We start from the raw sequence: 24,916 nt of genomic DNA, 5'->3' as shown, positions 1-24,916 counted from the left end.
TAACGGTCTCTACATATTTTCAGATCAAACAAAAGCAGTAGTTCATGAAGGTGGAGAGATTCATTTGAACAGAAGTAATGAACAGTAATGAATTGTTTGATAAACCAATTAATGAAAAGGAGGGAACTGTATGAACACACTGGGAGAAGGCTGAAATTCTTTGCTGATTTGACACAATTTACAGGCATCAGTGAAGATATACACTTAACACACAACCTCAAGGAGGACATCAATGACAAACTGGTTAATAAATGTCATCAATTCAAAGAGTAGTTAATATTTATGATTAGTCACTGCACAAGAAAATGTGAAATGCCTGAAATCTTTTTTTTTAATTAATTTATTTAATTTTGGCTGTGTTGGGTCTTCGTTGCTGCGCGTGGGCTTTCTCTAGTTGCGGCGAGCAGGGGCTACTCTCTGTTGTGGTGCACGGCCTTCAGTAGTTGTGGCTCACAGGCTCTAGAGCGCAGGCTCAGTAGTTGTGGCGCACGGGCTTAGTTGCTCTGTGGCATGCGGGATCTTCCCGGACCAGGGCTCAAACCCGTGTCCCCTGAATTGGCAGGCGGATTCTTAACCACTGTGCCACCAGGGAAGTCCCTGAAATCTTATTCTTATGTGAAAGATATTTGATAGAGGTTTTCTCAAATTTGACAATAATCCTAAACATTTACATGACATTTCCAGGAACAAACTGTTAGACTGAGTAATAGCCATTGAATGGAAGGGCTTGAGACCCCCTCGAGGGTGGCTTGGCTGAGCGAGTACGCTAGAATTCAGGGAAGGGAGGATCACTGTGCAGGGCAAGTCTTCTTGGCTGTAGGACTGGAGTTGTTGGTAAACCGAAAAAAAAAAAAAAAAAGTTTCCAGTAAATGAACTTCCCACGACCTGCCACCTTTATAGTTTGGGCTGGACACGTGTTGCATTTTGTCTGGGAATCCTAAAAAGTGGGATGCAAGTATTCAAACCCTTTTAGAAAAAAGCTCAGGGTCATATTTTAGAATTAGAGCAGCCAGTCGGTAGTTGCTATTACTAATACATCAATTTGGATTATAGAGAAGACTTACCTAAATTAGGCCAGCAACTATTAATTGATGCTTACAGCTCTTGGTAAAACTGTCCTTGCCTTTGAAGCCTTCATTTAGCTTAGGGGTGGGATGTTTCTTTAGAAAAAGACGTGAAAAATGCAAAATGCTCCTGGACTCAAATCGATGAAACCTCTTTCGGTTGTCTTTCTCTTCTCCCCCGTCGCAGTTTTGGTACTTTGCCTAGTTCACAGCGGAATCACTGAGTTTCTGATTCAGAGCCGGCAGAGCCGCCGTGCGGGCTGCCCGCCTCCAGGGGGAGCACCAGCCGCGGCGCAGTGAGGCCGCTCTGGCCAGCTGGGGTCCCCGCTCATCTCAGTGGTCAGCCCTTCCCCTCCACACGCCGCCGCAGCCTCTGCCGCCGTCGCCGCCGCCGCGGAGAAAGTGCTGCCGCTGTTGCCGCTGCTCGGCCGACTCGAAGGTACCTGGGCCTCGGCCCGCGAGCGGCCTCCGGACGGAAGCCACTGACACCTCTCCCGCCAGCCCCGAAGCACTGGAAAGCCTCGGCCCGGGGTCTGGCCGCAGGGAACCAGACCGGTGGTGGTGCGACGAGTGGCTTCCTCGCGGGTCTGGGCCGCTCGCGAGAGCTGGGAGGGCCTGCGAGGGTTCTGGGGGTTTTGTGGGTAAAGGCTGCGCGGTCGGCCGCGGCGCGCGGGGCTGGGGCGGGCGTGCTCGCTGGGCTTCGCACGGTAGGAGGTCCGAGCCGAACCCCGCGGCCGGCTTCTCGGCGTCGGGCCCGAAAAGGTGCGCTGTGTCTTGGCGTTGGCACAGATAGTACGTGGCCGTTTACTAGGCGCCCGCCTAGTAAACGCCGTGTAGGCGTAAACAGAAGCTGCTGAGAGGTGAGTGGACTGTCCCGGTGGCACACGACCCCGGGTGCCCGGGTTAAAAGACAGCATTGCCTCTTATTCACATGCAATGCTGGAAGCAGATTGTCTTCCAGTACAGTGCTCTGCCTCGAGAAAAACACGTTTATTCTTCAGAACGGTCCACAGTGTTCAGAATTGGCTACAGAACATAACGAGGTAAAAAAAAATATACCATTGAATAGTAACCCTTCTCACTCTTTAAAAAATGACGGTGGTACCAAGGAGCTCCTAGCTTAAAGAGCTGTATTATCAGTGATGTAGGAATTACAGTAATAGCTCTCTTCAGTGCTTACTATATGTCATTGTGCTGGGTGCTTTAAAACCTAGTATCTTTATTTAATCCTTGTAGCAACCGTAGGAGGTACCATTTCCATTTTACAGATAAGGAAACTGAGGAACAGAGTCTGAATTTACTTGTCTGAGGTCAGACAGCTAGTAAAGGGTGAGCTGGGATTTCAACCTCATCTCCTTTACTCCAGTGCTCCTACTTGTTACCTATCCAAACATGTTCCCTAAGACTTTTGTTTATTAATTTGACTTGTAGCTTGAACTGATTTCTCTCAGGTTTAATTTTCATGGCTAAATGCAAGAGTCCTGTACCAACTTATTTTTAGTTTAAAAGGAGTTTAATGAGAAAAATGTTTGCTCATTAAGGAGTGTAGTGATAATAAAGTTAAGCATGAACTAGGGCCTTCACCACTCTGATTCACTTTGATTTGAAGTAGAGTTGGGTTTATTTGGTTGTTAATGAGCTTCATTGCTTTTCTTCATTATTTGCATTGTGATACCATTTGTAGTGAGTTCACTTTGCCTTTGCAATATTATGTACAGTAGTGTTGAAGGGAAATGAAAGATTTTTCGATGACAGAAAGTTAATATTTTAGAGGATGTAGGAAAGACTGAAGTAAAAAGGAATTAAGAGGTTTGGGGCATGTTATTTAGAGCAGATTGTGTTACTACATGGAAGAGAAAGAATTTCCAGTTTCTGTCAGTGTCAGAAGGGAAGTGGTATTTCCTTTTGTGGAAAGAAGTTAGATACTGTAGTGTCCTAAGTCACTTAGCCTTATCAGGATTTCAGAGTTTGCCTATTCAGCATTCCTGTAGCAAATGTACACTGAGTGCCTCCCAGGGCCAAGCAGTGTTCTAAGCACTGGGGATGCAAGAGGAACAAAAGAAAACAGCATTCTTGTCCTCCGGGAGCTAACATTCCACTGGAAGAAGGTGGGGATGGAGACAGTAAATGAAATACTTTATAAAAATTAAAATATATCCAGTCAGATGGTAACAGTTGCTTAGAAGGAAAACAAAGCAGTGAAGAGGGCTAGGGAGCGCCAGAGAAGGAGCAAGGAACGGCTTCATGGAGAAGGCTCTTGAGCCAAACCTGAAGGAGTCGGGGACAGCCGTGCAGCTGTGTAGGGGTCACGTGCACCAGGCAGAGGCACAAGCCCAGAAACCACCAGGCTTGTTGGAGGACAAGCAAGAAGGCCAGTGGGTTTGAGCAGAGGAAGGGAGGGCAAGGTGGGGTCTGAGAACTAACCCGTCCTGGTAAAGACTATGGCCTTTTCTCTGAGTGCAGAGGGAGGTGGTTGGAAGGCTCTGAGCAGAGGAGTGAGGGGATCTGGCTTAATGGGTGTAAAGCAGCGTTCCCCAACCTTTTTGGCACCAGGGACCAGTTTTGTGGAAGACAGTTTTTCCACGGGTGGGGGTGGTGGTGGTGGGGATGGTTTGGGGATGATTCAAGCGCATTACATTTATTGTGCACTATATTTCTGTTATTATTATATTGTAATATATAATGAAGTAATTATACAACTCACTACTGCTGCTGATCTGACAGGAGGCGGAGCTCAGGCAGTAATGCAAGCAGTGGGGAGCGGCTGTAAATACAGATGAAGCTTCACTTGCTCGCCCACTGCTCACCTCCTGCTGTGTGGCCCAGTTCCTAATAGGCCACGGACCGCTACCCGTCCGTGGCCCAGGAGTTGTGGGGACCCGTGGTGTAAAGGATCACTCTGGTGCCTGTGTTCAGAATGGACGGTAGGAGCAAGGGTGGAAGCAGGGAGCCCACTTAGGAGGTTGGGTCAGTACTGGAACGAGAGACGATGGGGTTTAGACCAGGTGGTAGCAGTAGAGTAGTAAGAAGCAGTCATGTTCTAGGTATGGCTAGCAGGATTTGCTGATGGATTGGATGTGGGGTGTGAGAGTAAAAGAGTGAAGAATGACAGCAAAGCCTTTGGCTTGAGCTAGTGGAAGGATGGAGTTGTCCTTTACTGACATGGGGAAGACTTGAGGACTGAGAGGGATGGGGAGACGGGTGGAGCAGGAATCAAGGGTTCAGTTTTAGACATGTCAGGTTTGAGATCCCTGACATGAGGTGGGGTTTTATGAGGCTGGAGTTCAGTGGAAAAGTCCTGACTCGAAATAGAAATTTGGGAGTCATTAGCGAATGGATAGTATTTAAAGCCAAGAGATTATTTGAGATCTGGTCTAAAGAAGTGAGGGCTGAGCTCTGGGACTTTCCACGTTCAGAGATTGGAACCACAAAGGAGACTGAGAAGGAGAAGTCTTTGATTTGACGAGTCAGGTAAGAAGAGGACTGTGAAATGAGCATTGGAGTTAGCAATGTGAATGTCATTGGTGACAGTGCAAGAGCATTTTAAGGAGTGGGGAGAAAATCTGATTGTTGTAGTTTAAGGAGAGAATAGGGGGAGAGGGATTGGAGTTTGCAAGTATGGACAGCTCTTTAGAGGAGGTTAGCTGTAAATTTTTCATATATAAATTATTTGAAAGCACTGTAGTATCTCCACAGTTAATAATTTTATTTCCAGCTTCAGCTACTTAGCAGTCAGACTTGGATTATTTTATCAGTGACTGGTGGAAATAAAATAACTATACTACTACTGATGATGATGATAATGTATTATTAACCTCCAAAACCAATACACAGTGAAGCTTGTCCTTTTTACATAATTCATGTCAGAGCTCATAAAAGCACTTTGGTGGAAGGTATTCCTTTGTCACTTATCTTTGTTCTTACCTTAAGTTAAAATTAACTTAGAGGTGCTACAAACTGTGCATTTAAAACAAAATACATGCACAAAAAAATTGAGAACCAGGATTTATTTTGAAGTATGCTATCTTTTTATCTAAAGACATGAGTTTAGGTTCTTGTTTCTGCCCTCAGTAAATTAATGCCCAAATACAAAATAATCTACAAAGTATACAGTATATACCAGATTTACACTGTCTTTACTGTGAATATAAACTCTTTCCATGGTCTTGATATGTGCCTTTTTCATAGGAAGTACAGCCCTCTATTGCATTGTAAAGAATTAAAGTGATTAAATAAAATATTTTGAAGTTTAGGGTTATATCTACTGATTTTTTTTGTAATCCATTAATTTTATCTGGAAGGTGATGCATCCTTCAGTCTACAGATGGAAATCTTTTTTTAAGTTGAGGGAAGTACTTTCTTGTTTGTCTTTTGTTCTTGTTTTTTTCTCTCGCAATTTTTCATGGGTTGGCTCTGCTGTCTACTTGTCATAATCATTTCACACGTCCTTTGTAACTTTTCTTTTGCAGAGCTTCTTAAGTTAGAAGCTGATTTGATTTTCTGTAATAGTTGTTCTGTTCCTTACTGTTTACAATTTGGATTTTAAATTTTCTTTTATGTTTTTATCAAATTCATAGTCTTTTTTTATCCCAATTTCCATTTGGTACTTTTTTTTATTCCATGCCCTGAGTTCTTAATTTTTTTGTATATTCCTAATCCAGTGTTTTTCTTTTTTTTGTTTTTCTAGTAAATGGTCTTTTGTGGTTTGCTTATCTCTGTGTAAAGCTAATGAACTTCTCTTATGGTGCAGAATTTTTCATTAACTCTATGTCGACTTTCTTTTGTTATTCATCCTTTAAAAATGGAAGAACTTTTGAGATTATCACTATACTATTGAATTTGTCCTACCAAATTTGTTCTGTACCATTCTACTGAAGACTTTTTCTAGATTGCTTACAAGGAAAATAGAGAATTGGATTTTGTGTAGGTGTTCAGTAAAGGATTGTATTGTGGTGTTTGAAAAAGATTTACCTATTTAAAATTATTTTCAGTATTATTACTTACGTTTACAGTTTATATCTTTGTAATAAAATCCTTTTGTTCCAAACCAGCATTCAGACATAAGAATGATCAACTTAAACTTTATATATAAATATATATAATAATGTATAAATAAAATCAGTGACAAAGGAATAGCTAATTTCCAAATTAAATAGATGCTTGTCCTTTTTCCTTTTTTTCCAGCTTCACTGAAATATTATTGACAAATACAAATTGTATATAGTGTTTATGCAGTGTGGTTTTTTAAAGGTGTACAATGTGATGATTTAATATTCTTATATACTGTGAAGTGATTACCCCAATCAAGTTAATTAATACATCCATCACCTCACATGGTTGCCTTTGAGTGTATGTTTGTGTATAATGAGAACACTTAAGATCTGCTCAGAAAATTTCTAGTATACAATACAGTATTGTAGTCACCATGCTGAACGTTAGCTCTTCAGGACTTATTCATCTTATAACTGAAAGTTTGTACCTTTTGACCAACATCTTTCCATTTCCCCCTCCCCCAGCCCCTGGCAACCACTGTTCTACTCTCTGGTCCTATAAGTTTGACTTTTTTAGATTCCACATGTAAGTGAGATCATTCAGTATTTGTCTTTCTGTGTCTGACTTAACTTCACTTAGCATGGTGTCCTCCAGGTTCATTTATGTTGTTGCAAATGACAGGATTTCCTTTTTCTTTTTTATGGCTGAATAATATTTCATTGTGTATATATACCATATCTTCTTTATCCATTCATCTGTCAGTGGACACTTAGGTTGTTTCCATAATGGCTATTGTGAATAATGCTGCAGTGAACATGCAGGTATCTCTTCAAGATAAGATTTCATTTCCTTTGGATATTTACCCAGAAGTATAGAACCTGAAGAACTTAAAGAAGTATAGAACTTGAAGAAGAACTTGTCCTTTTTTTTTTTAGCGCTGTTCAGTTTTTCTAGACCTCTTTGCTCACTGCAGTGTTTACAAACCTTAAATAATTTAGCTTCTGACTTGCCAGTAATTATTAGAGAAACAAAACAATTCTAAGACTAAAATATGTTCAATAAACAATAGACATACACCCATTTGATAAAAAAATAGATGATTTGTTTTGTCCCTAGCTCTTGGTCATGTGGCCATAAACACACATAAGCCAACGAAATACTGATACTTCTGTGTATTCAGTAAGCTATCCAGTAAGTACTACTTTTAACAAATTTCTGAATATAGTCAATTAAAAGATACATGCACATTGTTATTTAGGGATGGTGCCAGGTCAGTCAGAAACAAATGCAAGAACACAAATGGTTTATTTAGCTGTCTTTCCCACATGGGGTCTTTATGAGATTAGATACTCTGCCCTTTTACTTTTTAAACTAAGTATATTAAAACTAGCCAAAAACCCTGTATTTTCTCTTATTATATTATAGTGTCTTTTTTTCCTTTAGCCTAATTTAAATTTTTTTAAAATGTCCTGAGTGTGACATTGTCAGACAGTTTATCTAGGCTTTCTAACTTTGGTGGCATTTTTAGTCCCAGTATCAGTTTTTTCCAAGAGCCAAATGGCATGGCTTCTTTCATTTAAATCTCTTTCTGCCACTTGCCCATTTGGGGCTATGTTTTGCCTGTTGGTTGTTTTTCTCAAAAACAAAACAAACACTGGGCCTTCCCTGGTGGCGCAGTGGTTAAGAATCCGCCTACCAATGCAGGGGACCTGGGTTTGATCCCTGTTCCGGGAAGATCCCACATGACACGGAGCAAATAAGCCCGTGTGCCACAACTACTGAGCCTGCACTTTAGGGTCCGCATGCTGCAACTACTGAGCCCGTGTGCTGCAACTACCGAAGCCTGCATGCCTAGACCCCATGCTCCACAACAAGAGAAGCCACCGCAATGAGAAGCCCACACACCACAAAGAAGAGTAGCCCCCCGCTAGCCGCAACTAGAGAAAGCCTTCGCAGCAACAAAGACCCAAGGCAGCCAAAACAAACACTGGTATTGTCTGTAAGTGTTTTCCCCACAGTGAGCTTATTTTTATCTCACTTATTTATTCAGAGTATCCATTCAACTTGTTCTTCAAGTTTTCTCCTTGGTGAGCTCCTAGAGTTTACCCAGCTTTCAGTCTACTTCCAACCTCCTGTGCTATTCGTTCCATTTAAACATGAGATTTCTTTGACCTTAATTCAACTCCTTCTTGAAGAGAGTTAGATATCATTACACCCCACCCTTCCTTTGACCTTTGTCTTTTGCTGAAACATGTAACACAAGCAGTATTTCTTTTCCTTCTTAGAAAGCAGTGGCAGAAGTATATGGCAGTAGGAATCAAGTGGTAATGATTACTTTAGGGTCTTTGTCATTTAAATATTTGGTTCTAAGTAACAGAAAACCTAATTTAAACTGCCAGTAAAAAAGGGACTTTACTGATGCCTGTATTTGAAAAGTCCAGAGCTAGTATGAGCTTCATGTGAGGTTTAATCAAGGCTTTGCTGATTTTCTGTCTGCCATACCCTGTATACTTCCCTTCCTTTTCTCTGTCTCTCTACCTCTCTAGCTCTGTTTCTCTCTCTCTCTCTGTCTCTCTCTCTCTGTGTCCCTTCTAAAATATATATCAAAATGACTAAAGCAATTTTGGATGTCATGTTTGCACCATATTATCAGAAAAAAATAATATATCACTTTTAGCATTCCAAGTAAAGGGTCTTATTGGACTGAAATATGTCTACTTCTAAATAAACCACCACAGCTAGAAGAATGTAATATGTTACATGGCTTAAAATCCAAGCTGATCCCTTCAAAACATACATACGGACAACCAAGAGTAATAGTGTTGGGTACTAATGGACAGAAAATGGTAGAAATGATAGGCAACCCGTTATATCCACTACAGTGGCACTGGGCCTCTGAGGGAATGAAAAACAGTTTTGGCCAATTATACAAGACCTGGTTCTGAACTTCCTTGTCAGGTGGCCAGCTGGAGGCAACTGTATGGAGGAGTAAGCATGGGGGAGGAGGAATGGAGAGCAAAAACAAACAAACCCTTCTCCCAAAATAAGCTTGCAGCAAAAATTCCAAAACGAATGAAAAAAGATCCAGTGCAAAGAAAAATCCATCTAACGGTGTTAGCATTGGAACACAAATTCAATCCTGATGTAAATGATTTTAGGAAACCATCCAACAAAGTTTTTTTTTCTTCTTTTTTTTTAAATTGAAGTATAGTTGCTTTAAAATGTATTAGTTTCAGGTGTACGGCATAGTGATTCAGTATTTTTGCCTGTTATACTCCAGTATAGGTTATTACAAGATAATGGCTATAATTCCCTCTGCTATATAGTATATCCTTGTTGCTCCAACAAAGACTTTCAATTGTCCTTATGCTCATGTAGAAAAAGGACTTGCATTTATTAAAAATGAACAGTAAATTATGAAATGAAAAGTAACAAGCAGATGGATATGAAGACAAAATTAGAACTCTTAGAAAAGCACAGTAGTTGAGGGTTTTTTTCATGTGTGATAAACTTTTAGACTCAATCCAGCCAGAGAGGATAAGTGAATTAGAAGGTAGTGCTGAGAACTGTACCTAGAATGTAGCACAGAAAAGTTTTGGTTTTTTTTGAAGAAAAGCATAAATTGAGTTTCCAACATATATCTAGTAGGAAGATATGGCTGAAAAGCAATATTTGAAGAGATAATAAGTGAGAATTCTCCAGAATTGAAGAAAGACATGGTCCTTAGATTATAAATACACTCAGAATTCCAAGCAGAATAAGTAAATCCTCCTAAATAGATCCCAGTGAAACTGTAGAACATTAAGGATAAAGTGAAAACTCTTAAACCAAATAAAGAAAAAGAAAAAAGTCTTTTCCTGTGCAACAATTAAACTAAAGCGGACATCTCCTAGCAATAATGGATGCCAGGAAGCAGTGGACTGATAGCCTCAAAGTGCTGAGGGAAAGTAACCGTCAGCTACAACCTTGTAATCACATGAACTATCATTCAAAAATAAACTCAGAGTCACTTTAAAATTTCCAAAGACTGAAAGAGTTTACTACTCACGGATCCTCATTAAAGGACTGAAGGATGAACTTCAGTCAGAAGAGTGAATCTACAGGCATGGGATTTTTTTAAAAAGAGTGGTCTGATTGATAAAATGTTGATAATTTAGTTAACCATTCTTTTAAAAATTTGGGTTTTTTGGTTTTTTTTTTTTAAGGTAAAATTAAACTCTAGACAACAATCATGAAATGGAATGTTCTGTAGTGGTTATAGTGGACTCAATAAAATTTCTGGATAATTTTAGACTTTAAGAAAAATTATTAGCATGTATGTCAAAGTAACATTTGTTAGTAATCCTAACATTCAGGTGGAATAGGGAATGGCAAATAATTGTTACTTTGCAGAACAAATTTGGGAGACTTGCCATACAAGATACCAAAAACTATTATAAAGCCAGAGTAATTAAGACAGTGTGGTATTGACACATATATGTCCCATAGACTGTGGGAACAGAATAGAGATACACATAAACAGAGATTTGTTACATGTTAGAGCCACATTGTCCAGTACATGGCTATGACCACATAAGGCTATTTAAAATTTAAATGTATGGTACCTAGCATTAATAACTGCAACACTGGTTCTCAGCAGTCTGGTGTTCTCGTATTTAGTGCTATTTTAAAGTATTTTTGAAGCTATATCTTTGTGGGGTTTGGGGATATTTTTTAAAACCTTATGTATATATGCCTTGGGACATAGCCAGGGAATTACATGTTCTAATTTCAAACTGAATGGTGCTACATGTGTTTTAAAAAAATTTCTCTTCTGTATTTCCATTATCTCAAGAGGAGAAAGAAAATTGTCAAATCAATCTTCTGTTGTAAAAATAATCCTAACTAATTCAGAAACTTTCCAAATAAGCAAAATTTAAAATTGAGAGTACTGAAATTGATTGAGATATCCCTGATGAAATTAAGAGATGACAAATTGGAAATGTTTTCTCTGACACAGCTAAAAGCTCATTAGCAATAATAAGATTGCAGTTTCTGCAAAAATAAAGAAGTAATTAAAAGAAGAGAGGGACCTCAAAGAAGAGATCAAACGATTTGAAGATGGAATCAGAAGATGTGGAATTATATTACTGTTATGTTGCCTCCAGTTAACATAGATTTTTCAGCAGCTGGAAAAATTTGCACAAAAATTTGCTCACAACTCATTTGCATTGCTAGTAATGCATTTGTAAAATTATGCTGTCACAAAAAAATTCAGTTTTCGTTTTCAATTTTTTGGGATTCTTGCCTTTTTTATCACTTCATGTGGTTTATTTTTAGATAATATTTCACTTTATTTTTCTGCTGATTTGTATTAGGATGATAGTGTATGCCCATTTATATTTTTATCAGTTTATATTTTTATTTGATACTCTGAAATGTTATTAATGTTTTTGAGGTATATTGAACATTAAATTTTACTTGTTAAAACATGAATTCTGAATTTTAAAAAATAGAATAACCAGTATTAATGCTAATGTTTCCATATTATATAAAATAAGTATTGAAATATCCATACTTTCATTTTGCTTTAATATTTCATTTCTAGCTAACATGTGCCTGCTATGGAAGGAGGTAACAAATATTGGTTTATTATTTCTAAGTAATTCCTACTTCTTAGACATCAAAAGACTTTCAAGAAGTAGTCATATGAACATGGTTTCCCTTTTTTTGTGTGTGTGTGAGGTGTTTTTTTTTGGAAGTTTTTCAGCTTTATTTGAAATCAGTAGTAGACAAAGTAAAACAACATTTTACTATTTTTACCTAGAAGATTAACAAAGGTCAGTTTCACCATGTTGATGAAGAGTCACTATCTCTCTCTTTTTTTTTTTGGTGTTTCATGTAACTTTTTAAGAAATTTTATTTTATTGAAGTATAGTTGATTACAATGTTGTGTTAGTTTCTGGTGTACAGCAGAGTGATTCAGTTATACACATATATATACATTCTTTTTCATATTCTTTTCCATTATGATTTATCATAGTATACTGAATATAGTTCCCTGTGCTCTACAGTAGGACCTTGTTGTTTATCTTTTTAGTGTAGTTATAGTCTGTGGCCACCTTCAATGGTTGTCTTCATTCCTGTTGTCACCATTTAGGCATTATGTATGCTAATTTCCATACTCCACTGAAAGTATGTTTGAATGCATACTTTACATTACATTTGTACCATACATTTCATTTAACCAAAAAAGTATGAAATGAGCACTTAGTTTGCAGTAGGCACTGCTAGACACTGTGGATCATGTTATCAAGACAGGCAAGCTCCTGCCCTCAACTTATTTTCAAATGGAGATATACAGGAAATGATTAACCAAATAAGCAAATAATAAAATTATAGATTGTGGTAAGAACAGGAATGAAGTAAACGGTGATGTGAGAAGTAAGTTGTGGGGATAAGTACATTTGAGCTGAGACCTGAGTGCTGAGAATGAGCCAGTTAAGTGAAGATCTATCCAGAGGAAGTACATTCCAGTAGAGGAGAGAGTAAGTGCAAAGGCCCTAAGGTAGAAAGGAGCTTCAGGGAGCATGAAGGAGGCAGGCGGGGCTAGAGTATAGAGAGCAAGACGGCGGTGGTGGGGGGGGGGATGGTGAAAGCTAAAATTGGGGAGGTAGGCAGGAGCGAAATCATTCAGGGCTTTTGTAGGCCATGGTAAGGGTTTTAAATGTTATCTTAAATGTGTTGGGTTGCCATCGACTTATTTAAAGCAGAGGAATGACATGAAATGATTTGTGTTTTTGAAAGATTTTGTTTACATGTGGAAAATGAATTGTAGAGGGGTGAAGGTGTAAGTGGAGAATGGTTAGGAGTTTATCGGAGTAGGCTAGATAAAAGGTCATACTTGGACCATGGGAACCACTAAAGAGTTTTTTTTAGCTTGGAAGTGATGTTCACAAAGAATGAAATGAGAAAATGAACATGGCAACCTAATGTAGATTGACTGGGATGGGGGTGATAGGGGAGAGAACGAGACTGAGAGACCAATTGGGAAAGCATTGGAAAACTTCGCATATAAGGTTGTTTGTCAGAACCCAAAGTAAGAGTGGAAATAGTATAAATGGAAAGGAAAAAGAATTTGAGAGACAACGAAAGAAGAGTTGACAGGACTTTGTGTCTGATTCAGTGTCAGGAGAAAAGAAGGCATCAAGGATGGTGATTAGAAGCGTGCTTTACTAGAGTCCCATCTGGATATCTTGCCTTCACCTCAACTTCATATCAACGTGCACGCGCGCGCGCACACACACACACACACACACACACACACACACACACACACACACACACACACACACACACACACCAAGAAAAACTCTACCACTGACAGAAATTTGGAAGTGTTTTTGTTGGGGGGGGTGTGTGTGGAGTGTTGGGTGTTAGATGTGATGCGGAAGTGAAGGCAAGATATCCAGATGGGTCTCTGTATAGAACTGCCCTGTGTACTCACGTTCCAATGTACAGTACTCTTACTATCTCTTTCGATTTCTCTGCTCACTCTGCCCTTTCAGAGCACCCGACTCTTAAGAGTTGCTCCTGTCATTGCCCCTGAGCTCCTGCGGGGCAGAAATCTTTTTACCTGTTGTTACCAAGATGTGGAAATACTTTTACCCTTAATTCAGGCTGAACTTGTTTAAGGGGAACTTTCACTAGGAAACTAAGCAAAAAATCTAGCATCGTATATTTATATATTGCATTATAGTTTTCAAAGTCCTTTTGTAGAAAAACACTGTGAAGGAGATAGGGCAGATATTATTATCCCAATTTTACAAATGAGGAAACCAAGGCTCTTAGAGACTGACTGGTTAAGATCATACCCTAGAAAATGGCAGAGTTAGGACCTAAGATGCAAATCTTTTGATTAATATGTAGTCCTCAGTGCCTATCATAAAGAATAGTTCTTGATAAGTTCACAGAGCAAAAATCTCTTGATTCAAGTCTTTAGGTCTGCCTTTACTGTTTATAGCTTATGAGCACCTAACTGGTCATTTTTCTAGCTTCAACCTTACCTAGATTGAGAGGGAAGTGGTACCTTTGGGTTAGCAGAACCCTGACACTGAAATTTGATAGAATCCTTCATTTTTTCTGGAAGTTATTTTTTAGTCTTTTATCCAGTTGTCAGTCCCCTTAGGCCTTCCCCTCTGACCTTAACACTTATACACATTGTCCTTGCTTCTATATGTCATGGTCCTCTGGATGGGGAAGGCACCTTCTTCCCTGGTGGAAATGGGAGTGAACCTTAGAAGTGAGTGAGCCTTAGAAGGAACCAGAAGCTGGCTGAAGAGATGGACAGTTGTACAGACAGATTTCTTTCTGCTCCAGGTAGCCAAAAGGGGGCTAAAGAAGAGGTTGAGAGATGTAAATGGGAGACATTTTATAAGGTGTGATAGAGTAGAAAGGGTAAAAGATAATCCAGAGATAGTTGTCCTAAGAGAGAGTTCAGGGTTAGGATCTGGGTGGTGGAACCAAGTTCCAGAGGACAAAGTCCAAGGAAGGGAGACTGAAGTGAAGTGGAGATAAAGGTATTTGATGTTGAGAAATTTGAGGAACTCTTGGGTTAATCTTTTTTAAGTGATAAGTTACACATAGGAAACCATCCAATAAAATATAATTAAAAACTAAAATTTGGGCCAGAGAAGATAGAAGGAAAGTGGTACGAAAAGGCAGTATATACTGTAAAAAATTTTAGGTTTATTTGTATTTGTATTACTGGGGGTGATGTGCTAGAATATCAGTAAATTTAATAGTTACTTTGAACTCAGAAGTTTGCCTTTAGTTTGTTTTTGTATCTGTTCTTATGCTTTTCTGCAGTTTAAAATGCTAAACATTTCATTTCCTAGATCATTTTCCCAAATCCAAAGCTTGTGAATTCTGAGAATGTAATTTGTTTCATTTATCTAAATATAAGAAATTTATCCTCCCATCTATTGTTTGAAGACCATGAAGTAATTATCTTTTCATAGTATTTTAAAGAATAATTTTCCTATCATAATTATCTTTGCTTGACAATGCAGTTCTCTTGAGTACAAGGACAAATGTTCAAAGTAGCAATTGTTCAAACTTAAAAAAAAAGACTCTTCCTAACAGTTTTATAGTACATCATGACACTATCTACAGTTCATATAGAAAAAAAAATTTTGAAATGAAGACATTTACCATATTATTCCCAGTCTCTTTAGTATTTGTCACAGACCAAATGACAAAATACTAAATCGTTTTAAGAGACTGAAAATAAGGACCAGAAGGAAAATGAGGTTTGTATTTGCTAAACTTAGCAAACAATTTTAATTGAAAAGGTTAAGAAAAAAACTCTGCTGAGAAGACATTTCAGTACATCTGGAAGAGCCATGTATCTATTAAAACTTGAGACCTTAATCACTGACCACTCTTTCCCATATTGGTCACAATGGCCTGGTAGGTCCTTGGGCAGTCTATAAAAATAGTTCCATGGGAAACTGATACAGGGATTTGCCAGCCCCTATTCCCGTTTCTGAAAGATACCCTAGAACCTGATTACACCAGACCTAAGTAAACTGAGCCAACTCACAGAGCCGATGTGTGGGAGCCAGGTCTCAGTCAGAAAGAGGATTCCTGCAGTTCATTGTCCCTCTATTCAGAACTGCTGTTCTACTAAAGAAGCTACCAGGACTGCTGATTCAGTTCCACTTTACAATCCTGGCATTTCCCACTTCTTGCCCCACATCTTAGGTTCCTAAGTGGCAGCATGAGGAAAACTCCAGCCAAAAAATATAGCTTCTGCTTGGAATCCTATACTTATTTTTATCCTCATAAGCTGGGCTAAAAAAACAGAAAAAACCTAGTGGGAAAAAAAAAATCCCTATTTCTCTTTCTTGAACCCAGAGCCATTTCTAAGCATATAACTCACTACTTTCTTTTCTCAGGGTATCAAAAGATGTCTCCCGAAATAGGTTAGCCACAGTCCAAAGGAGAGACAGCAGGAAAAGAACCAAAGGCTCCCTTTAAAGCCTCAGACACTCCTCAACTTTCTTATTAAAACTCTGTACTCACTTCCTGCCAAAGGTCTCATCCTTAATTCTTATTTCCAGTGGGGAGAAAGAGGAAATTACTACCCCATATGGTATCTATACATAAACATGCCATTTTTGAAGGTTTGGCTAAGTTAGCCCCGTAGGCCTGTCTTTAGTCATTTTTTCATTGCGTATTCTTATTATTTACCAGGTTCCCTAGAGGTTGGAATGAGTGGAGTAGGATTTGGGTCTAATGATGATGTGTAAGGAGTTCCTGATTTTTAAGGGTCTACTTAGGCCATAAGTGTAAACATCATGGAGCTCTAGACTAGAATGATTTGCATAGCCTTACCAGCAGTCAGACCATACCTCAAAGTCCACTAGGTCCTCTCTTGGGTTGTGTAGCTTAGGGAGGGTCCTGTATCCCTAGAACGGGTGTTTTATATTAAGGATGCAATACATGCTAGCTTCCATCTAGCACATAATTCAGAGCATGAATGGGAACAGATTATGGGAGAACCGTGAAAACCTATTATGTTGAAGATGATGTACCTTATATTTCTACCATAGATCATGAATAGGGCTAGAACCTTAGAGGTGAGGGTTGGCCTGTAAAGTTACAGCCTCTCTGGTTCTCAGTATCCTTATTTGTAAAACAGGGAGATTGGGTTAGATGATCTAGGTTAGATGATCCTGGATGGCCCTTCAGCTGTAAAAATTTCATAGAAATACTTAAGTTTCTCCTAAGAACACAGTCTTGTGCTTTCAAATTATTTGAGGTGAAGTCTGGTTACATTTTGTGAACTATTTAGGAAATAAGGAATAATTTACAAAAGTTGTAATTCCTATATTTTAAAATAACACCAAAGAAATGAATAAGAAAGTCATTATTGTAGCACTTTTACAATTCTGTATAAATGAAGTCTGATAAGGTGGGTTTAATGAGGTTTAGATTTTTTAAAAGGCCTGGAATCATATTTATGCTATTTATTTGCTTGGTAAACTGGTCTTTTTTTTTTTGGCCGTGTTGCACGGCTTGCGGGATCTTAGTTCCCCAACCAGGGATTGAACCCGGGCCATGGCACTGAAAGCGCTGAGTCCTAACCACCGGACCGCCAGGGAATACCTCTTCTCTTTTCTTTTCTTTCTTCATTGAAATATGATTGGCATACAACATTATATTAGGTAAACTTTTCTTTTTTAAGGAAAATTGAACTTCATCCCAATTCTGAACAGTTTCAAAATTAGTGAGAATTATAATAAGTGACTGTGAAATGGGACAAAGGGAAACGTCAAAGGCCCTCACTCCTCTTGCTTTATACCAGTACTAGATGCTCACATTGCTCTTGAAGCCCAGGTAGGCCACAAGGTGGCACCATTAGGTCATGTAAATAAAATACAGCTGTGTCTAGGAAAAAACTGATTTTTTTAAAAATCAGATAACTTTATTACAGAAGTAATACATGTGCATGAAAGACTTCACATTGACCTCTGTGCTTATTTAATGTCTGTATTATATAATTACAGATTATAAATTGGAAACTTCTATGGGAAGAGGTTCCTTGCTAAGAATTTTAAACACGGTAAACAGTAAAAATTTTGGAAAATACTGAAAGGCATTAGAGTAAAATAAAATATCCAAGATAAACAATGTTATCAGAAACTCTTGTTTGGTGTGTTTTGATTTCCTGATGGAGAAATAAAAACTTAGGCAAGTGTTTTCTCACTATCCCAACAAGTAAGAAATAGTTGAGAATAACAAGTCCAGGAATGTAGCCACTCCCTGTAAAGTGGAAAATATTTCCAAATATTTTTATTTTTCTCACACTTAAAAAAGTTTACTTTGTGTGAAATGATTGCAAAGAATTAGTCAGAATATATGTGTTAGACTGATGCTTCCTGTAAAGTAAGAAACATTTCCAGATATGTTTTTATCTGTTTTTCCACAGTTTAAAAAGTTTACTTTTAATGAAATAATTCTGAGTTAATTTGGAGTGTGTGGGCTAGTCTGATGTTTCCCTTTATATAACCTTTGATGAAGAGATTTGCTAAACTAATTCATTATGTAAAAAGAGTCTTATGAAAACAAACTTAGGGACTTAGTTTTTTCACCCATAAAATGAGGATAACGATAGTACTTACCATATAGGTTTTTTTCATGAGGACTAAATTAGTTATTACAGGAAAAACCCTTAAACAGTATCTGGAGTAATAATAACTTAATAAATGTTAAACATGTTGCTAAGCAGTTGTTGGCAGAGTAATAGCAAACATACAAATAAATCATTTTTCCTTCTTAATTATAAATAATAAACATAACAATAAATATTTATAAACATAAATAAATCCTTTGTTCCCTAAGAGCACCACCTAAGTAATACCCGATTAGCCTACTTTTAATTATTATATGAACTTAAACACAATGAACTGGCCTTTCTTAAAGTAGCATGTGTAATTCACACATTTGAAATTAACCTCCCCTTTAGTGCATTAAAAAAATTTTAATTATGAAGTAATTGATAGCTTGGCATTGAAGAAATCACAAGATTAAAATTTTTACCAGATTCGACTTGGAAATACCATAAAACGTGTGTTCTCCACAAATTTAAAGATAAAGTAAAAATGTATCTGTGGTGGGTCCAGATTTATCTAAAAATTACTCTTTTTTGGACTTCTGTTAATTATTTTTGAGTTAATTATTTCTGTTAATTTTATTTTGGAAGTAAAGTTCAGAAGGTTCTACTTATAAGCTTCCTCCTTTAAATGTTCTTCATGGTACTGCGATAGCCTGAAAGGATAGTATTCTCAATTCTTTTTTTGTTTACTTACTACCATGCTTTCAGAAGGGGGACTACCCTTTTCCTTTTTTTAAGAACTCAAAGTAAATATTTACATATTTTTTGCCTTTGTTTGGGTAGATACCTCAAAGGTTGAAATTTGGAATCCTATCCGTAAGATCTATGTGAATCTCAGACCCAAGACAATCTTCAAAAAAACAGATAAATAAGGATCCTAAATCCAACTTAGTTTAAGATGAACTGTAAACCAGGATCTTGGAAGTTTTATAGTGAGCAAAACAAGCATTGCATCAAGATTGCTATCACAGTGAAACCATTTGCCAATAAAAAAATGAAATTGGTTCCCCAGCCTTACATTATAGTCAGATCCATCTGTGTCACATTGCCTGAAAACCCATTGTAATAGTCAAATTTTTACCAAAAATATTATTTTAAAATTCTCTTAGACTATCTACATTTTGATTGGCTTAAAATGTCAGTGAATTTGAATCTGTGTAATAATTAGAAAAGTATAGGGAAAATTCTGTTTTAGTGTGCTAAGAAATTCAGTAAGAAAATTATGGTACATGCATATAATATAACATAACCATTAAAAATTGTTATAGAAGACTGGTAACATGGAAGCATGTTCACAGTATAATTTAAAAAGTTTAACATTAGTATGTATATTATGAATTTAAAAAATATATAGAGAAAAAAGCTGTGAGACCATAGCACCAAAATGTTAATGATAGTTATTTCTAGTTGGTAGGATTATGGGTAACTTATTTTCTTCTCTTTGTTCATGTTTATTTTAAGAATTTTACAATGAACTGTAGAACTAGTCATAAGAAAAAAAATGTTACTTTAAAATCCTGTTACAATGAACTTAATTGAGTGTACATTCAGCAAAGAATTACTGGATTCTCTCATGTCTAGATTTCAAGAAATAACATGCCAAGCACTGTGTAATCTGCCAGGGTGCACAGACAGGTCAGACCCATTTTTTGTCTTCTAGAGGAAGACTGTCTGTCAAGAATTTTAGAGAACGGTTCTGAACAAGTAACAAAGCTTTGTATGAACTGTTTTCTCCTGGTTATCTTCATAACTATAGAAGCTGCATGGCATATTGCAAATATTATAGACTAAATTTGAAGTCCACTCTGCCACGTACAGTAGTATGGCCTTAGACACATTAACTTTTCTGAGCCTTGGAAATTATTAAGACCACTCTATTAGAGAAGTATAGCTGCTGAAGATAAACAGACTGAAGAAATATATTATCGATATTTTGGGAAGGGGTTTAAATTATTGTTAACATTTTTACTTGCTCACAGCTAAATTTCTTTTAGATTGGGCTTTTTTTTTTACCCTTTCCTAATATCTGTGGATCTGTGCAATGCTTAGGTTTTAAGAACAGTAATTCTAAAGTGCAAGCAGTTAGGACTTAATGAATTCATTGGATGTTCTTGTTTTATGGTTCTTTGAGGTTATTTTATATTTTAAAAACAACTGTATCCTTTTAAAAGGGTAAGAATAACCAAGTGAGGTATAGTGAATCCAGATTTGGGGGTTCCATTTACTGTATGTCATTCTCAGTTTTAGTACTTTCCTTTGACATTAGAAAATGCAGGCCTTGAGATCTGATAGCACATCTCTTCAGGTACGCCATTTTTCCCTTGAATTTTGTTGAATTGTCTGGTGCTTTGATCTCTGATCAAAGTTGCTATATAGGCATAAGGCTGTCAGTCCATTTGAACCATTTGTAGCACTTAGTCTTGCCTTTCCCAGTGACCTTTCAAAATGAAAAATAAATCAATACATTATGTATGGTTGGTGATATTGGGTATGGAAGACAAATTTAAAGTTATGTTACAATAAGTATATGTTAAAATAGAACACATTTTCTCCATTAGTTCTTAACCATCAAGAATACTTATCTTAAAGTTGTGTAGATTGACCTAAGAGTAACATAAAATAAAATATAAAGGAAAGAGAGTATTAACTAGAACTTTCTTATCAAGTTGGGGACTCACAAGCTTTCACTAAAACCTCCTTATTGTTATGTGGGTTGAGACAAGTGCTCTTTGGCGTTAGGAGCTCTTGTTACTGAGGTCTGGGTGACTGCCTTGTCCCAAAGGATGAGTGCCTCCATCCTCATGAAGTTTCCTGGGCAGTGCCACAGAGCATGGAGTTAGAGTTTTAAATACTAAGCTCTGCCAGCCGTCTAAGATCTGACCCCCAAAGTCCTGCTTTTAACAATCCCAGGGAGTTAGCCTCTGAGCCAGTCATTGGACACTGTCCCTTATGGACACTGTCCCTTAGGAATCAGAACCAGGCTATGGGGAACAACCAGAGGACTTTCTGGGGCTTGACTATTCCCATTATTGACTGTTCTTGTGGTTTTTCTTCTGCCAGGAGGAACCAGTTCTCTTTTTCTTTCCTGGAGGTCTTTACTCCCCACTAGAGGTCACCCAGTTGTTAGAAACTGCTGTGTTACCAGGGGATCAGTGCTCTATGCAAGCTAGAGCACAGTTGAGGACTGTACCCAGCCCCAGGAGAGTAATAACTGTTATTTTTTGGGTGCTTAAGTCATATAGCTAGTAAGTAGCTGAACTGGGATTCAGACCCAGGCATTCCAGCTCCAGATACATTCTGGGTGGAGTAGCCAAGCTCTTTGAACATCTGACAGTAGAGAAACTGCCTCTCTAGAGTACTGTTCACTCCTGAAAGTAGCGCCTCTCAGGACAGTCAGACTGTATCACGTCTCTCTCCCTTCTGCTTTCCCCACCTCTAAAGCAGCCTCCAGTATGCCCATATCCGTTCACAAGGTGACAGACTCAGCCTTCTGTGAATCTTGAAAGATATCACACAGTAGTGCCTCTAACTCTGCTTGTGGAATGGTTCTTATGACACATTCTCTTTGGTAAATACCAGGGCTTCTACCTGAGCCCTTCCAAATGGTAGGTCCTACAAACTCTTCCATAAATAACCTCTTACTCTCCTAGCACCCAGAGAAATGACCTCAAAGAAGACCTTCCTTCCTTCCTTCTTTCCTTCCTTCCTTCCTTCCTTCCTTCCTTCCTTCCTTCCTTCCTTCCTTCCTTTCTTCATGGAGAAGATGAGCACATTTAGACTCAACAATCTTTTCATCAAAATCTTTAGGCCTCTATATGACCCAGACATTGCACTCCTGACCATTTATCCCAGAGAAATGAAGACTTAGTATAAAAATATGTACCTGAATGTTTTTAGAAGCCTTAACATAATGCCCCAAAACTGGAGATAATCAGATGTCCTTCAGTAGGTAGACAATTAAACTGTGGTACATCCATACCTTGGAATACTACTCAGCAGTAGAAAAGAAACAAACTGTTGATACAGACAACAACCCAGATAAATCTCCAGAGAATTATGTTGAGTGAAAAAAAAAAATCCTCAAAGGTTACCTACTGTATGGCTCTATTTATGTAACAGTCTAGAAATGACAATTATAGTAATGGAAGACAGTAGTGGTTTCCAGGGGATAAGGAGAGGTGGGGGCAGGAGGGGAGTAGGTGTGGCTGTAAGAGGGCAAAGATCCTGGTGGGGCTGGAAATGTTCTGTATCCTGGCAGTATCAATGCCAATATCCCGGTTGTGATACGGTACTACTATTGTTTTACTCTGTGTTACCATCAGGGGAAACTGGGTGAAAGGTACACAGGATCTCTCTGTATTGTTTCTTACAACTGAATTTGAATGTACAGTTATCTCAAAATAAAAAGTTTAATTTAAAAAATCTTTAGTCCTCTTCACCCTTTGGACAATAGTTAACGTGTCCCGATTTGTATTCATTTCTATTATTTCTTGGGGAATCTATCAGTAGCTTTCTAGTGGTTTATTTAGGGTCTTCAGCATTTTCTTGGCAGGTTTCTAGTAATTAGGTCTAATGCATTTATATAGTATTAAGTTTGAAATCATAAATTTGTAATTTGATCATTTATTTTCTTATGTGGCCTTGTCATATCAAAAGAAACTGGCAGAAAATGGCCTTTCTTATGGATTTAAGGAAACATTAGGATTACTTTGGGGGCACATAACTATATAATCTATAATTCTATCTCCAAATAAACAGCTACACTTGTCCTTTTCATAATATAAACCCTACTATCTTCAGAATAACCCCTGCACCATTTTAACATTGAAAAAGCCACATCTTATATTAATATATTAGAGAGAGACTTTAGTCATGAAGACTCAGCTCTAGTGGGCAGGACAAAAAAGGAAAATAGTAGGCTTTGGGTGAACACAGACTATTTGTTCAGGGAAATCAATTAAGTGGCTCAGTGATAATGAGGTCTGTCTAAATTGGTATTACAGACTTGCAGAAATATAGGGAACAGTTGAAGAGGGTGGATGTTTTGCGTATTATCATGTCATCATGGTATTTGCTGAACTGTTGTGGGACTGGTCCTCACATGTAGTTTGTCTTCACTTCCAACCTCGCACTGATAGCCCTTATGATACAACCTGACTTACGTATGGTAAATGGAGCTTCATAAAATGCCATTGATTATTCCCTATAAGTTTATTTAAAGGGACTTGATGACAGCATAAATGACTAGTAAAAGTCATGAATTTCAGCTGGAACTATAAATTTGGGATTTAGACTTTATATCCCAGATTTACCACTTAGCACATTATCTGGAACATTTTGGGCACACAGTAAATGTTTGCCTAACAAATTACTATTGATTTTTTATGGTCCGTGCTGCCTGTTCGTGACCCCCTCGCTTCCACGTTCCCTCAAGAGAAGAGTGCAGTGGGACTGACGGGGGACTCTCCAAATGTCTGTCAGTGCCCTAAGGGGAAACCTGAGGGGGGGTCCCAGCGAAAGTGTGAGCTTGGGGCTGCACCGAGATGCAGGAGGGGTGGGGTCAGGCATGTGGAAAAGACTGCAGATAGATTTGAGCCAGTTTTCTTTCACATTGAAAAGAAAAGGTAGGGGGACAATCTCAGGAGGAGATTTAAGTACCAGTATTCAAGACAGATTAGACATTTTTTTTTCTTAAGTGTACCTGTTTGGTTTAAACCCAAGTATTGGTTGTTTTTAATTTTTTCCCCCACTGCAAATAGCATTTTATTTCTAAAATTGCTTTAGTAGGCTAACCTGAGATGTAGCCACCATTTATGATGGGAAAAGTATGCATTCCAAATTCTGGTAAGTTAGAGTGAATTTTCAGAGCGTAGTTTCTCCTCTATTGATGGTAACATAATCTGACTCTTTCTTTCATCTTTCTGACCGTGCTTTCTTGTTAGTGGGCAACAGAGCTTCTCCTTATTAAGCCCTTCTTTCCTCCTTTTCACCACTTTATTACTCGTCAGTGACTTTAGTAGCCTCATAAGTTAATGCCTTACCCATAGATTTTCTGGAAAATGTCTACAGGTCCCTGTACCTTGTCTATGTTTAGTAGATAGCAAGTCCTTTTTCACACCGCATCTTTGTTATAACTGAATTTTCTATTTATTATAGATCCTTGCTGGCACATTTCTGGATAGTCTGTTGAACCTTCTTAAGAATTCAGAGAAACTGCCGTGTGACCACGGAGAGAAAGATCTAATCTTAAGGCTTACGTGAGTATTTTCTACTGTGGACTCCCTCACAACATGTGAAAGCTTCAGTGAACTGTGGCCTTGCTTTTGGGCAGATTCAGTTCTATAGTCAAGATGAAAAATGTTATCTATCATTGGGCTTATTAAATTTGGAGGTTAGTAGTTTCTCAAGGACACAGAGAAATCATAAAATAAACCATGCTTATTCTCACTTAAAAAATAGACAAGACTTGTCCTTTTTACTGAGCCGATATTCGAAAGAATCCTAGTCTGCAAACCACAAGAATTCTTAACTGCCTTAACTGAACCAAAAATTCTTAACTGCCTTAACTGAACCAAAAATACCAAGTAGATTGTTTTTCATTATCTATTCTTAGAGAATTTAACCAAAACACGATACCTCTTGAAAAGCACTTGATATGTGGTATTTTAATTTTTAGAAAGCTTGTGATACCTCTGTCTT

The 24,916-nt window shown here is 37.9% G+C and overlaps 1 protein-coding gene across 6 annotated transcripts in view; it reads left to right on the top strand.

Moving 5' to 3' along the window:
• Positions 1-815: 815 nt before the first annotated feature.
• The window catches only part of ANKRD46 (ankyrin repeat domain 46), a 62,671-nt gene continuing 38,570 nt past the window's right edge, over positions 816-24,916 (top strand). For 2 of the 6 annotated variants that reach the window (XR_014255348.1, XR_014255351.1), the window contains exons 1-2: positions 816-1,504; positions 24,374-24,474. The gene's annotated coding sequence lies outside the window, so the exon portion shown is untranslated. The other 4 variants (XM_082432785.1, XR_014255349.1, XR_014255350.1 and 1 more) reach the window with 4 other exon arrangements.

The sequence above is a fragment of the Balaenoptera physalus genome, assembly GCF_965194825.1.
Source record: "Balaenoptera physalus genome assembly, chromosome: 17".
Lineage (NCBI taxonomy): Eukaryota > Metazoa > Chordata > Mammalia > Artiodactyla > Balaenopteridae > Balaenoptera > Balaenoptera physalus.
The sequence above is the reverse complement of the archived record's forward strand: the minus strand, read 5'-3'. Positions and strand labels throughout refer to the sequence as shown.